Source organism: Eriocheir sinensis, chromosome 10, assembly GCF_024679095.1.
Source record: "Eriocheir sinensis breed Jianghai 21 chromosome 10, ASM2467909v1, whole genome shotgun sequence".
In the NCBI taxonomy this organism is placed as follows: domain Eukaryota; kingdom Metazoa; phylum Arthropoda; class Malacostraca; order Decapoda; family Varunidae; genus Eriocheir; species Eriocheir sinensis.
In genome coordinates, this window is record NC_066518.1 from 8585568 (window position 1) to 8601609 (window position 16042).

The following is a 16042-nucleotide window of genomic DNA, read 5'->3' on the forward strand; positions in this document are numbered from 1 at the left end:
TCCCATCGCTTGATTGAGAATTCCGCCACCAGAGTGCGGTGTAGTCGACAATAAAGGGGCAAGTTCCCTATTCAAGCTACAAATATCGCTTTTATACATGCTTAGTTAGACAACGGATTTATTTACCCGTCTCCAATGTCTGTCTTTAATGCCCAGACTCCTCCCCTTCCTGTCTCAAGTAAGTTTCCTATTCAAGCTACAAATATCGCTTTTATACATGCTTAGACAAGGGATTCAGCCCGTCTCCAATGTCTGTCTTTAATCCCCAGACTCCCTCACCTTCCTGTCTCAAGTAACTCGCTGAAGCCCGTATTCTTAATTGAACGTATCAGCACTTCGATATACGTCTGTTTGAAAAGCCTCTCGTCGAAGTTCCTGGGTATTTCATGAATGAATGAGAGGAACTAAACGGAAAATGAAAGCAAGACAAGGAAAGGAAAATAAAGAAAGGACGAGAAAAAGACGAAAACAAAGGAATGGATGAAGAAGGAAGAAGTCAGTGGAGGAACGAAAAGAGATGGATGAAATAAGAAGGAACCTGGATGGAAGAAAAGTAGAATAACGATCGAGGATGGATGAAGGAGAAGAAATAAAAACTGAAGCACCCGAGTTTATTAGCCATTCTTGTGTGCCGTGTGCTACTGATGTGTTGGATTTTGCATGGACTTCTGCACCTTGAACGGGATAAATCACCCATGAAAACCAGGTTAGTCTGCACTATGGCTTTGGAAAATAGCTGGAATGGAAGCCCGATACGTTTGAGAATATGGACATCAGTGAGAACCGTAACTCCACCAGACCTAACCTGGGAAGAACTAGGACGGTAAACTGTGCTAACCTAGACATTACAATCGGCTCTTCATCATGGGGCAGAGAAGGAGTACTGTTGCTCTATCTACTGCATCAACAAACACGCCGAATATAAGTTAATATCATGTGGCAAAGAGATGGACTATTACTTTACCCGCTACATCTACAGGGACATGGAATAGATATCTGTGTTACTGGCAAAGAAAGGCAAAATTGCTTTATTCATCACAGCTACACAGACGCAGGATAAGGATATGTGTTATTAGCAAAGAAAGACACTATTGCTTTATCCATCACAGCTACACAGACGCAGGATAAGGATATGTGTTATTGGCAAAGAAAAACACTATTGCTTTATCCATTACAGCTACACAGACGCAGGATAAGGATATGTGTTATTGGCAAAGAAAGACACTTGCTTTATCCATTACAGCTACACAGACATGGAACATCGAGGCAACAACGCACATTATTAGCTCGTCCTCATCACTAACTTACAAAACAAAAACAAAAGAAAAACGAGGAACAAACAAGGCCGTGGTAAGGGTGACGCAGGTACATTACGAAGGCAGACTGAGGTGGGTACGAAAGGTCCAGGTTAAAGCACAACGACACAAGGCAATAACACTCCACTTGCTTGCCTGTTCGCTCCTCTTCAAGTGAGCAGCCGGGGAGGAAGCCCAATGGATCTACCGAACACATGTAACAGTCAAACCCCCACCACCACCCTCTCTCTCTCTCTCTCTCTCTCTCTCTCTCTCTCTCTCTCTCTCTCTCTCTCTCTCTCTCTCTCTCTCTCTCTCTCTCTCTCTCTCTCTCTCTCTCTCTCTCTCTCCGTTACTCGCTTAGGCTCCACAGCGTTGCACTAATTAGATGAGAGGAAGCCGCTGGCCTATAGGGAAACAGGGCCGCGGGAAGGGTAATGGAATGGGAAGTGGAATATATGTTGCAACACAGCCACGTCCAGACAAGTCAAGACATGTTAGATAGAGTAGCGAATATTGTTGTTGTTTTCCCTTCCGACATTTTCCGTATTTGTAATTATATTTATGAAGACATGAGAGCACACATACCACGATGATTGATTTCGAGTCTTTATATTATCATTACATATATTATAACGTATGTAGAAATATGTTATAGACACGGCCAGGTTTAACAGTAGCATAGAAGCGTAGAAAACCAAACAAAAGGGTTCCATTTCTTAAGAGAATACATATGATGATGATTGATTCCGAGTCATTACATTTTCATCATCAATATATAACGCCTGTAGGAATTATGTTATAGACGCGTACAGGTCTCGTAGTAGCAAAATAATATAAGCACCAAAAGCAAAAGGGTTTCATTTCTTAAGAGAATGCATATGACGATGATTGATTCCGAGTCATTACATTTTCATTATCAATATATAACGCGTGTAGGAATATTGTAGTCGCGCCTACGATGTGTTGTATGTATGAGGGTTACTAATGACGTAAAGTCATATCGTTATGGACTGCACGTAATGTCTTCATGTAATAATGGTATATGTAAGATGGTAAATGTTTGTAATAAGGTAAGATAGTAACTATAATGGTAGGTGGTAATGTAGGGGAATAGGGAATGAAGGAGGTGGAGAAGTGAGGAGGTGGAGAAGCGAAGAGAGAAGAGAGAGGTAACGTGAGAAGGGATATGGGAGGCAATTCATCGTCTGGAATGTTATGACACCTCGACCCGAGAGGTCACAAAATCCATTAGACGGCCTAGGTCCTTCGGACAGAGGCACCCTTGTTGGTCCTGGGGACAATCTGGCCTGAAGGGAGTGAGGGAATAACGGAGAAGGCAGACTGTTAAAGGAAGCAAGAAAGGGAAGACGTGGAGGACGTGTCCTCCGACTTCGCCTTTGCACGACTAGACGAGGGATAGGAGGGTGAGGCTTCCATCCGGAGGCGAGGAGACAAGGGACAAGAGCGCAAGTCCGTTGCGGCGGATTACAAGGCTATTATTAGACCCCTCAATAATTGTGAGTATTATTAGTTTGATGTTGTGTCGTAGGATAAGGTGACATTTGGTGTATTAGGATAAGATGACATTTGGTGTATCTGATGTAGCTGTAAGTGTTGTATTGTGTTGTCTGACAAGTGTTGATGAGATGTATTCTTTACCTCGCTCAGGTTTACACGCATATTAAAAGCGAGTAAAACAAGACGGGTCTTCTGATTTATCCTGCCCAAGCCGCCACAACGCGGCTACAGTAAACAATTAGCGGGTCTATCGGCGATTGGAGTGCCAACTGCAAGGACCGAGAGAAGGGGCGCGGGCGGAGAACGGTGTCCAGGGCCGCTGCCGCCGCCGCTGCTCCTCTACGCCGCGCCACCGACAGCCTTGGGCGAGGAGACATCTACGGGAGTTAAAGGAAAACTTTCGCCGACACACTGGCCACCAGGCAACAAAACATTCAGCTTACTTCACTGCACCCACAGGTATGAGAGTGACTAGTGATTGGTGACTGCGCTGGAGCCGCTTGGTGCCTTGTGTTGGGCGTGATTGGCGTCGCTCAGTGCTTTCTCGACACGGGGCGAGTCGGTGACCGCAGGAAAGAGGTACCGTGACGTCTTGAGTGACTTGTGGGATGAGAAACTGTTCATTACGGATGACCAATTGCCGAGTGTTGCCGGCGACACATTAGTGTTGTGTTGTGTCGCCACTGTTACTTTAGGGTGACTGCAGTGTCAGGTGTTGCACGTGACATATTCGTGACATATCAGTGTTGGGTGATTACATTGTCAAGTGTTGTGTCGCCACTGTTACTGATTGGGTGATTAGTGTCAGGTGTTGCAAGTGACATCAGCATTGGGTGATTACAGTGTCAGGTGTTGCACGTGACATACCAGCGTCGGGTGACTACAGTGTCGAGTGTTGCAGGCGACACATTAGTGTTGTGTCGCCACTGTTACGTATTGGGTGATTAGTGGCAGGTGTTGCACGTGACATATCAGCGTTGGGTGACTACAGTGTCGAGTGTTGCAGGCGACACATTAGTGTTGTGTCGCCACTGTTACGTATTGGGTGATTAGTGGCAGGTGTTGCACGTGACATATCAGCGTTGGGTGACTACAGTGTCGAGTGTTGCAGGCGACACACTAGTGTTGTGTCGCCAGTGTTACTTATTGGGTGATTAGTGTCAGGCGTTGCACGTGACATATCAGCTTTGGGTGATTACATTGTCGAGTGTTGCAGGCGACACACTAGTGTTGTGTCGCCAGTGTTACTTATTGGGTGATTAGTGTCAGGCGTTGCACGTGACATATCAGCTTTGGGTGATTACATTGTCGAGTGTTGCAGGCGACACATTAGTGTTGTGTCGCCACTGTTACGTATTGGGGGATTAAGGTGTCGAGGGTTGCAGGGAACACATTGGTGTTGCATCATCATCACTATTCAATACGGATGGGCACGTCTTCTTTGTCAGGTTTGGAATGATTAATGAACGATGCGCGAACCATAGGAGCAGGTAGGTCTCCTGACGTTGCCACTGGGCATGGTTCGGCTCCGGTGGAGTGACAGAGAAAGGGAGACTGATGATTGAGACGTCACGGAGATTAACAAACTAGGTGAGAGGCTGGCGTTGGCTGAATACGTTGCAAGGCAGCCGCTTCTAGGGCTGTCGTTGCCTCTGTGGTGGAGTTACGTAAGGTGCTTGTAGTACCATCTGACACCGTTTCAGACGCAGACACTCTTGCCAGACTAAAGACTCGACCCGACGTTAGACACCGGACTCGGCGGTCGTTCTTGAAGCAGCCATGGACCCCTTTGCTGACCTTCAACCCCCCTCTCCTAACGAAGGGGGCCGGAGCCTAGGGTCGACCGATGCACCAGGGCAGTACCACGAAGGTGAGGAAACGACAGATGCCATTAGAACAGGAAATGTTGCGAACCAGAGAAACATCGGAAGTATCGGGCCCCAAACCACCGCAACCAGAACCGACGTCACGCTTCACTTGGCTCCGAGGGAGTACCTGGCGACGCTAGACGAAACCGGAAAGAAGGATCTCCTGAGATTGTCGCTGTCGACGCTGGATGCCACCGCGGGGCGAAGTTTAGTGAGAGAAATCTGGGGTGAGGAGTCGCCCCACAACGTTGAAGTTGGGAAAGAGAAGGAGAGTGGTGGCGAGAGCTGCCATCAACCCCGAAACGGGTCACACGGATGTAGCTTTGAGCGTTGTGCTTCCGTTCATGTAAATGCTGCTGCACGGCGCAGTCCATCTCGGGGGAGATCTCGCGAACGACGTGACCCACGCACACGCGAAGGACTAGGCGTAGGAGGACGCAGCCCATTTGTGTGCCGTAGCCGGTCCCGAGGGGGAACAGGTCGAAGAAGCCTCGGTCGCGAAATTAATCCACGGGCGGAGGAGGGCAGAAGCCAGAACCGTTGGCGTTACGTCAGACGTCGTAGTGTTGATGACCGAGACTCGCTCGAGAGAGAAGGATACTGGACAACTGCAAGGCACACATGCACGAGAGGGTCATCAGAACGTAGTTGGAGCCCCCCTCACCGGGGGGAGTCCAGAGGCCGCGTCAAACGTAACGGTGGAGGAAGCTCATGGTGCCCTCCGAGTAGTTCCCCGTCCACTGAGTCGGACGAGAGAAGCGCGTCTCACAGACGCCGAGCCTCAAGAGTACGACCCGATCCGGACATAGAGTATGGGCAACAGAGTCTTAAGGACCGTGAGCGGAGAAAGAGTCGGAGATACTGGAGCGCAAAGTACGTGGGCCCACTACCAACCCCGGCGTTACCGCGATTCGATGGTAAGACGAGGGACAGTTACGTGCGATTCATTAAGCACTTCCGTGCCGTGGTGGCGCACAGGGATTATACGGACGAAGATCGTCTGAGATTCTTGGCAGAGGTTTGCGACGAACCGGTGTCCAAGCAGTATCTGCAAATGATCCAGGCTTATGGAGCAGAGGGGGGGTATCAGGAGGCTTTGGAATACCTCGGTGACAACTTCGGTCTGAAGGTCGGAAAGACTCAGCGCTTACTGGAAAAGTTAAGGGAACGTAGTAAAATGGAAGAAGGGGACCTGACTGGCGTCAGGCAAGTATATGCGGACCTAAGAGAGTATAGTCTCCATCTCCACGCTCAAGGGGGATCTAGCTCTGGAGCGGCAGAGCTGTTGCGACGGGACGTAATTGGTTGCCTACCTCAGTCCCACGAGACCCGATACTATGTAGAGGAACGACGGAGGAGTTACAAGAAGGAGACGTTAGAGCATCTGATTAATTACGTAGCCGAGACCGTGACGATCATGCGATCGGTACGACCAAGGGAACGGGGCCCGGAGAAATCAATGACAAATAAGCCGAAAGCAGACGACACTAAACCCAAGAGTGGGGCGGAAGCGAGCGAGGAATGCTGTTTGTGCTTATCGAACCACCCTCTCAGAGATTGCCGAGCGTTCAAGCGAATGGATCCGAGCTCTCGGAAGTCCGTGGTCATTAGGTACCGTGCCTGCTACCTGTGCTTAGGCAAAGGACACAACTCATCCACTTGCACGAGCACATCCGTATGCGGGGAAATAGGTTGTGGAGGTAAACACTCAATCCTACTTCATGGTGCAATGACACCTCTCGGAGCAACGCGTCCGGCACGAGGACGGGGGAGTGCCGAGCATTTCTCCTCATCAGCGAGGCGCATGCCTTACCAAGGGTCTGAGGACCAGAAAGAGCGATGGAGAAGAGACAGTGAGGTACGACCAGCACGGAGCACGAGGGTCTCCCCAGGTGAGGTCGCACGAACCATGACACCAACAACAGCGGGTAGCAACGCAGCTTCTGTCATGAGTAACCCGACGAAGCTCAAAGAAGAAGGTGAAAAATGACTAGCAGAGTACCATAAGACTGCCTTACCGATCGTGGAGGTTAGGGTCGGAGCTGTAGGGGGTAGAGAACCCAGGGGCGTGCGAGCCTTGGCCCTGCTAGACACAGGGAGTGATCGTTCATATTGCACCAAGTCCTTGGCGAAGAGACTATCGGTGGGGGGAGTCCCAACTACAATAGAGATCAGCACATTGGGGCATGAAACACGCACGACTGTGATGCAGACTCACGTAAGAGTGCGGGGCACGCGCGGGCAGCAGGCTATCGTTATGCACAACGTGCTAGTGGTCCCGGAACTCCCACAGGCCCTTGGGTCCCACGTAGCACAGGGAGACGAAGTGAACGGTTGGAGCCACCTTCGAGGTCTGGATATAACCAATGGAGACTTAGGCGGAGTGGACCTACTTATTGGACTAGACAACCCACTTGCTATGCGGCCCCTGGAGGTGAGGAGGGCAGGCGATGGAGAGCCTTTTGCTGTACGCACCGCATTAGGATGGACCGTCAACGGACCACTTACACCGACAAAATTAGATCCTACCGCTACTGCACATAGCTGTTTGACCATCTTCGAACAAGAAGGGGAAGGGAACAGCGTACAGGCAACGCTAGAAGAACAAGTACGCTTATTCTGGGAAATGGAGGAACCAGAGATGAGTACTCCAGAAAAGGAAGGCCTATCGGTAGATGACAGGGCGGTACTGAGACTCTGGGATGAGACAGTCGACAAATGGGGTTCGCATTACGTGTTCCCGATCCCTTTCAAGAAAGACACTGAATCCAGACGGGACAACCGTAGGATGGCCGAGCACAGACTGAATAGCTTGAGAGCGCGGCTTTCCAGACATCCGACCCTGCGAGAAAGATATGCCCGAGAAATTGACAAACTACTGATGATGGGGCATGCAGAGAAAGTACCGATCGACCAACTATTCACCACGGGTAAAAGGACCTGGTACCTTCCCCACCACCCAGTCTTTAACCCTCGCAAACCAGAGAAGGTGCGAGTAGTGTTCGACTGTGCCGCAGGCCAAGATGGAGTTTCGCTCAATTCACAAGTCCGCCAGGGCCCCGATTTGAATAATAAGTTGTTAGGGGTCCTTGTCCGATTTAGACAAGAGCCCATCGCAGTGATGGCAGACATAGAGGCCATGTTTCACCAAGTACGAATAACTGAGGAACACAAGGACGCTTTGCGGTTCCTTTGGTGGGAGGACCCGAGCTTGACGGGTAGGCCGACCACCTTTCGGATGACAGTCCATCTGTTCGGCGGGGTGTGGAGCCCGTCTTGTGCTGCCTACGCCCTGAGGAAGACGTTTAGGGATTACGGGATGGAGCACCCACCTGGAGTGGAAGGCGCGGTGAGGAATTTCTATGTAGATGACCTTCTGTTATCTACCGCAACCGTGACCGAGGCAATGGAGATGGTACGGGAACTGACTGCTCTCCTAGAGAAAGGGGGCTTTCACCTTACCAAGTGGACTAGCAACAGCGAACCGGTACTCTCGACCATCCCGATGGACGAGAGGAGTGGTGTCGTTAAGGAACTCGGGCCGCAGACGGGGGTACGACCAGTCAGTCAAGCGCTGGGACTAATCTGGGACACAGAGAGAGACGATATCGCGGTACGGGTTAGCGTGCCTCTGAAACCCCTCAGCAAAAGAGGTATACTGAGCATGTACAGCGCGGTCTATGACCCACTAGGGATGTTAGCGCCGTTCGTCATCCGAGCTAAGATACTTTTCCAAGGGCTGTGTAGAGAAAGCCGGGGCTGGGATGAAACTCTGGATGATGAGACCGCGAAAAAATGGCGCGTGTGGCTATTAGAGCTGGAGTCGCTTGCAGACTTCAGTATTCCAAGGTGCTACAGTCCGACGCCCTTGGCAGAAGACACTCATACTGACCTACACGTTTTTGCGGATGCATCCCAGTTAGCCTATGGGGTGGCATGCTACTTGCGTTACGCTCAACCGGACGAGGAGGTGAGCGTGGCTTTCATATACGGGAAGGCCCGGTTGGCTCCGCTGAAGCAATTAACAATTCCCAGGCTGGAACTGTGTGCAGCCCTCCTCGCGGCACAAGTCGCGAGGACTCTGGAGGCAGAACTTACCGTTGAGATACATAGGATCATTCTGTGGACTGACAGCATGATTGTGTTGCAGTACATTCACAATCCGAGTCGGCGCTTCAAGACCTATGTTGCCAACAGGGTCGCCAGCATTCAAGGTCTAACGCGGCCAGACCAGTGGCGACACGTGCCCACGCACCAGAATCCGGCGGATGACGCTTCACGAGGGCTGACAGCTGCTGAGCTACTCGCCAATTTTCGTTGGAGGACCGGTCCTCGGTTCCTGATGGAGGTGGAGGCACAGTGGCCACGGTTACCTATAGTTCCCACTGGCCTCTTAGACGTATCTGAAACGAAACGAGAGGAACGAGAGGCAGTGCTACTGACTACGGAGACCTCCGCCACGGAGGACTTCCCGTACACCCTTTGGAACCGTTATTCTACCTGGACGAAACTTTTGCGGGCAGTGGCGATTCTCCGCCGCTTCCTTGACTGGACGGTCGGCCCAAACAGGGGCCGCCGCCAATCGCCCTCGTTGACGGCCATGGATTTAGACGGAGCCGAACATCGCGTAGTAAGAGCCGTACAGAGCGAGTGTTATTCAGCAGACTTGGCAGCCTTGCGAGGGGGGCGCCCGGTATCCAAACGGTCAGACATCTATAGCCTGGAACCTTTCTTGGACCCGTCGGGCGCCATCAGGGTGGGAGGTCGGCTACGCAAAGCCCCATTGGATCCTAGTGCCCGTGAGCCACTCCTCTTACCTAGAGCACACCCACTCACCGTCGTTGTCGTTCGAGAGGTTCACCAGAGAGCTGCTAAACACATGGGCAGAGCCCACACCATCGCTGAATTACGGCGCAGATTTTGGGTGCCGTGTTGCCGCCCCATTGTTGACCGCGTGTTGAAGCATTGCGTGGTCTGCAGGCGGGCTAACTGGTGCGCGAAACATCAGCGGCAGGCCGACCTGCCAGAAGACAGAGTCACACCGGGCCAACCGCCGTTTGCGTCTACGGGACTGGATTGTTTTGGGCCCCTCCTTACTAAGACCGGCAGGAGGCGTACGAAGCGATGGGGTTGCATCTTCACTTGCCTTACGACGAGGGCCATACACCTGGAGGTCCTGTCGTGCTTGGACTCCCCGGCGCTATTGCGAGCTATACGCAGGTTCATGACCCGGCGGGGGAAACCCAAAGTCATGCGTTCTGATTGCGGTACCAATTTGGTTCGCGTAGAGAAGGAGCTGCGAGAAGCGGCAGGGGCCTGGAACGACGATGGTCCCTTCCAGGCTGCCTTGGCGGATGACAGGATCCAGTGGCGCTTTAACCCTCCTGGAGCCCCACACGCGGGTGGTGTGTGGGAGAGACAAATCCGCACAGTGAAGCGGATCATACAGACAACCGTAGGAGATCAGGTCCTCGATGATGACCGTCTTCTCACGCTTTTCTGCGAGATTGAACACGTTGTGAACTCTAGGCCGATCACTGCCGTCCCTAATGCCGCAGGGGAGCCGGAGGCGCTCTCCCCGGCTCAGTTGCTGCGGGGGGCGGCTGATCCGGCACCGGCACTAGGACCTACCGATATCGCACAAGCCTATCAACGGCGATGGCGCCACGCACAATGGTTAGCCGACCAGTTCTGGAAACGATGGTTGAGGGAATACCTCCCTCTACTGAGGCGACGACAAAAGGAAACCCGTCCCCAGGCTAATCTCAGGGTAGGGGATGTGGTGCTGGTCACGGGGGAACAGACCACGCGGAACCAGTGGCCACTGGCTCGGGTCACTCACGTCCACCCGAGCGACGATGGTTTGGTTAGGAAGGTCTCTCTAAGGACAGCCAAGCGAACGCTGGTCCGTGCGCCGGTCAAGCTCTGTCTGCTGGAGGGAGTCTCCGCGTAACGCTCCGGTACCGGGCGTGTAGTGCCTGTAGCCTTCCGCTGCTACGGGTACCGGCGTGTGTTTCAGAGTGCGCCTTCCGCCACCCACGTTGTACCGAGCGGTTTCGCCAACTCGGAGTAGGGGCGCTCTCGCCACTCCGCATCACTCTGGGCGGTCTCGCCACTCTGGGCGGTCTCGCCATTGGGGAGTAGGGGCGGTCTCGCCACTCCCATCTTCTTGGGCGGTCTCGCCACACAGACTTCTTGGGCGGTCTCGCCACCCTGACTTCTTGGGCGGTCTCGCAAAACTGACTTGTGGGCGGTTTCGGCCACTGACGATCTTGGGCAGTCTCGTCACTCTGACTTCTTGGGCGGTCTCGTCGTCCCGATTCCTAAGGCAGCTTCGCCGCTCGCGGGTATCTCGGTGGACGGTCATGCCAGCCTCCCACGTAGGGTACCTTCGCGTTATCCCGCTGTTGAGGGTGCCGTTTGGCCGGGATCGTGTGGGATGCCCGGCCTTACCTTGCCGGCGCACTGCCCTTGTTGCTGCTAGGGTCAAGATGGCACGTGTTGGTGCACCGGCCGTGGCGGAGCGACTGCGCCGAGGAGTTTTTCCCCCGCAGCCTGTCCTTTAACGTAAATGTCGGGGTTTTTCCACTCACTGGCGCAGTTCCTCCCTCACCACGTGCCCTTGTCTAGCTAATGTCTTGAACACGCCTGGCGTGTCCAACGGGGGGAGTGTAGTCGCGCCTACGATGTGTTGTATGTATGAGGGTTACTAATGACGTAAAGTCATATCGTTATGGACTGCACGTAATGTCTTCATGTAATAATGGTATATGTAAGATGGTAAATGTTTGTAATAAGGTAAGATAGTAACTATAATGGTAGGTGGTAATGTAGGGGAATAGGGAATGAAGGAGGTGGAGAAGTGAGGAGGTGGAGAAGCGAAGAGAGAAGAGAGAGGTAACGTGAGAAGGGATATGGGAGGCAATTCATCGTCTGGAATGTTATGACACCTCGACCCGAGAGGTCACAAAATCCATTAGACGGCCTAGGTCCTTCGGACAGAGGCACCCTTGTTGGTCCTGGGGACAATCTGGCCTGAAGGGAGTGAGGGAATAACGGAGAAGGCAGACTGTTAAAGGAAGCAAGAAAGGGAAGACGTGGAGGACGTGTCCTCCGACTTCGCCTTTGCACGACTAGACGAGGGATAGGAGGGTGAGGCTTCCATCCGGAGGCGAGGAGACAAGGGACAAGAGCGCAAGTCCGTTGCGGCGGATTACAAGGCTATTATTAGACCCCTCAATAATTGTGAGTATTATTAGTTTGATGTTGTGTCGTAGGATAAGGTGACATTTGGTGTATTAGGATAAGATGACATTTGGTGTATCTGATGTAGCTGTAAGTGTTGTATTGTGTTGTCTGACAAGTGTTGATGAGATGTATTCTTTACCTCGCTCAGGTTTACACGCATATTAAAAGCGAGTAAAACAAGACGGGTCTTCTGATTTATCCTGCCCAAGCCGCCACAACGCGGCTACAAATATGTTATAGACGCGTACAGGTCTCGTAGTAGCAAAATAATATAAGCACCAAAAGCAAAAGGGTTTCATTTCTTAAGAGAATGCATATGACGATGATTGATTCCGAGTCATTACATTTTCATTATCAATATATAACGCGTGTAGGAATATGTTATAGACGCGTACAGGTTTCGTCGTAGCAAAATAATATAAGCAGTGTGCAGCAAACCTCACCAAAAGCTCCCATTTCTTACACTCAGGCCATAAAACCTAACACAAGCAAACGTAAGGAGCAACAATTCTAAAGTCACACCCACAGCACGAGTCACCCGCCTGGAGATAACACGTCCCTCTGGTGTATAACAATCAGCAGAAGCGGCGGCCACTCGTCCGTCACCCCCGCGACAGCCAGTCAGACGGAGACACAAAGGAGGAGAACAACGAGGCTTTTTTCTGTCACCGCGCTGCCAACTTGACCAGGTTATGTGTGGCCTTGTTAGGGAGGGAGCGTGATGGGGTAGCTGTTGTTGTTGTTTGTTTGTTTGTTGGTGCTAGTTCGTTGTCGTGTTGTGGTGGTGGTGGTGAAGGTGGTGGTGGGGGTAGTGGTAATTGTGATGGTGGATGTCAGAGTAGTAGCAGTAGTAGTAGTAGTAGTAGTAGTAGTAGTAGTAGTAGTGTAGTAGTGGTAGTAGTATAGTAGAAGTAGCAGTAGTAATAGTAGTAGTAGTAGTATGGACTATGAAGCCACAGTGGTGCAGAGTGACATTAGGGTGGGTCGGGAGTGACTTGAGTAGGGAAGGAAAGGGGGATCTGGACGTAATAGATGATAGGTGATTTAGTGCTAGGTACTATTAGTGATGTGGTTGGATGCCACAGTCATTAGCTAACAGAGTTGGGGCTAATGACCTCCAAGTTATGGAGCCCTCCATGATTATGTGTCGGGAAAATAAACATGGGTGGAGGTATCATTTATGTAGTAGTAGTAGTAGTAGTAGTAGTAGTAGTAAAACTAACAAACAAAAAGGAAGGGTGAGGAGCAGGAAACGCACATAAAAGAGAAAAAAAATCCAGCCAGCAATTTGCCGCTCCATAAAGGACAAAGTGACGTTTTTCTGCTACGTCGACTACTACTACTACTACTACTACTACTACTACTACTTCCACTACTACTACCACTACTACTACCACTACTACTTCCACCACTACCACCACCACCATCGCCACCAATTAAACCACTGTCTGATATAATGATTACCCTCCTTCAGACAAGAATCCCCCTTGTGGCGAAGATCCACTTTACTGTCACGCCCAGACCGAAGAAAAAGAGTCTTCATCAGCGGCCTTCGACCTCTCAACGGAAGCCACCTCAAGCAGCACCCACTTCCCCTCCGCCCTTGCCCCGAGGTGATGGGCCAAGGGCGGGGTTCATCTCGGGCTCAGCTTAATGCCCCTATTCAGCAGAGTATATAGTGGTGATTCATAGGGGCGGGGCGGGAAGGGGCGGGAGAGGGCGGGGTTGGGCAGGGTACGGCGGATGCGGGGTGGCGAGGTGTGCTGAAGTGGTTTGATGGTCTGAGTGAGGGAAAGGATGGTGTCGGGAGAGTGTGGGAGAATGGTTTAATGTTTTAGGCGAAGCGAGGATAAGGTGAGGGTGTAAAGGGTGAAGAACCTGGTTTAGAGGTGTGGATTGAGTGAGGAAAAGAATGATGGCGGGAGGGAGTAGCATGTTGGGCAACGGCTTAGCTGAAATGAGGCTGGAGTGAGATCAGACTGGGTGAGGTGAGGCTGGGTGAGAAGAGATTGGTTTGCGGTGAGGTGAGGTTGGTTGAGCGTGAGGCTGGTGAAGATTGAGATTGGGGGAAGCAAGATCAATTTATTTAGATCTTGGGGTGAGGTATGGCTGGTTGAATGAGAGGCTGTGATGAGGTGAGGCTGGGGTGAGGTAGGACTGGTACAGAGTGAGGCTGGTATAGAATGAGGCTGGTGAGATTGAGGCTGTCTGGACGCCCCGCGAGACGCCCACGCGAAGCCGGTCGATGGTGGGGTCGGGTGCTAGGTGGGGTGGACGAGGGGCGTGACGCAGCGGGTTAGGAAGCTGTGGGGCGGGGAGGATGGGAAGGATAGGGAGGGTAAGGGACGTAGGATTAGATGAGGCAAGCTGAGGGGGGACGGGGGGTGAAGGATAGCGAGAGCGTGCCCCTGTCTCCTTCGCTCCGTGACCCGTGGCGTAGGATTCGAGGCACTCCTGCAGGATCATATGGGATCTTGCGGGAATCCTTTGTGTTATGTCGAGTCCTGCGTCTCGAAGTAATGGTGCGGTCGCTAAAAGGATTCCGTTTGTCTAGTAAGATGAGCTGTCCCATTATTTCAAACGTTCTGTATCCTGCGATCATTGTATGTTAAGTGGGAGTGTGGGTGTGAGTCGTACCTCTCTCGACGGATTGGTAAGTATCCTTGTAATTCATGGAGTTTTAAGTGGCCTGAGGTATAAAGTGTGCGTGATTTAAGCGGTTGTTGAACACTTACCACAAGACAGCGATATACATGAACATAAAATGAAACTAAGGTATCTGCAAGAGGCTGGTACGCATATACAAGGCAGCTCCTGTACACCTAATCCCATCTCAAATCAATCCACGAATTCATCCTATAACTTTTGAACATTTTCTTCAATGTATCATCATATATGGACGGTCCCACAATGAAGTCCCGCCGACAAACCGCTCTTTCAGACTGTCTGAGATTGGTGTGAGATCCCCGCATGAGCCCCCGTCAAGATTTATTTAACGGCTACAGCATACGAGAGAAGCGTCAAGGTTAGGCACCGACCTTCAGGAGGAGCCACAATGAAGCGTCTGCCTACACACGTACAGGGGAACAAGAGAGTCAATCACCACACACGGAACTTCATCTCGGTCACTTAAAAAGATCCCCAGGTGTTAAGGCGCCTCACGTAACCTTCCCCCATTGCCCCCCCCCTCTCTCTCTCTCTCTCTCTCACTATCTTCCTAGGTGCCAAAGGGTCATGAGAAGAGGCAGGAAGCAGAGCAAGTGTGGCAGGTCACGTCAGGGCAGATAAGACGCGGAAGAATAAAAGAATAAGAGAGAGAGAGAGAGAGAGAGAGAGAGAGAGAGAGAGAGAGAGAGAGAGAGAGAGAAAGTGTGTGTGTGGAGGGGGGGAGAGGACAGATGTTGCCTTTCTGGTCAACTGAATAAAAGTGGTAGGAGGTGAGAGTTAAAAGGAGGAGGAAGAGGAGGAGGAGGAAGAAGGAGAGAAATACCTCCTTCTTTCTCTCCCTTCTCTAATGCGGTAAAAATCCAGGTGCTGACGTGAGAGTGTAAAGGAGAAAGACTTAAAAGGTTTTGAAATGTAAGGAAAGAGAGAGAGAGAGAGAGAGACACACACACACACACACACACACACACACACACACACACACACACACACACACACATATACACAAACACACATTAAAATAAAAATTATACGTGACAAAAAAAATCACATCCTTGTTAATTAAATATAAATTGAATCAACAACCTAATTAAGACGGCGTAAAATATCATCCCAGGCACACAATGAGAAAGACAGACAGACAGACAGACAGACAGACAATCAAGACAGACATAAAGCAGACACACACACACACACACACACACACACACACACACACACACACACACACACACACACACACACACACACACACATAAGTACATGGCCCAGAAACAGACATACAGGAAGAAAAACACTCAGGCAGACAGAAAATGAAGACAGACATGCAGATAGACAAAAATATAGGGCAAACAGACAAGCAGACGAGAGAAACACACACACACACACACACACACACACACACACACACACACACACACACACACACACACACACACACACACA

The 16042-nt window shown here is 51.1% G+C and overlaps 1 protein-coding gene and 1 long non-coding RNA gene across 5 annotated transcripts in view; one reads left to right on the forward strand and one right to left on the reverse strand.

The window, feature by feature from the left end:
• Positions 1-16042, reverse strand: part of LOC126996551 (serine-rich adhesin for platelets-like) — a 95818-nt gene that overhangs the window by 77059 nt on the left and 2717 nt on the right. The window lies entirely within an intron of this gene.
• LOC126996553 (uncharacterized) lies at positions 2722-12112 on the forward strand. Its single transcript, XR_007751257.1, has 2 exons — positions 2722-2853; positions 11993-12112. It is a non-coding gene; the product is annotated as an uncharacterized LOC126996553 (long non-coding RNA).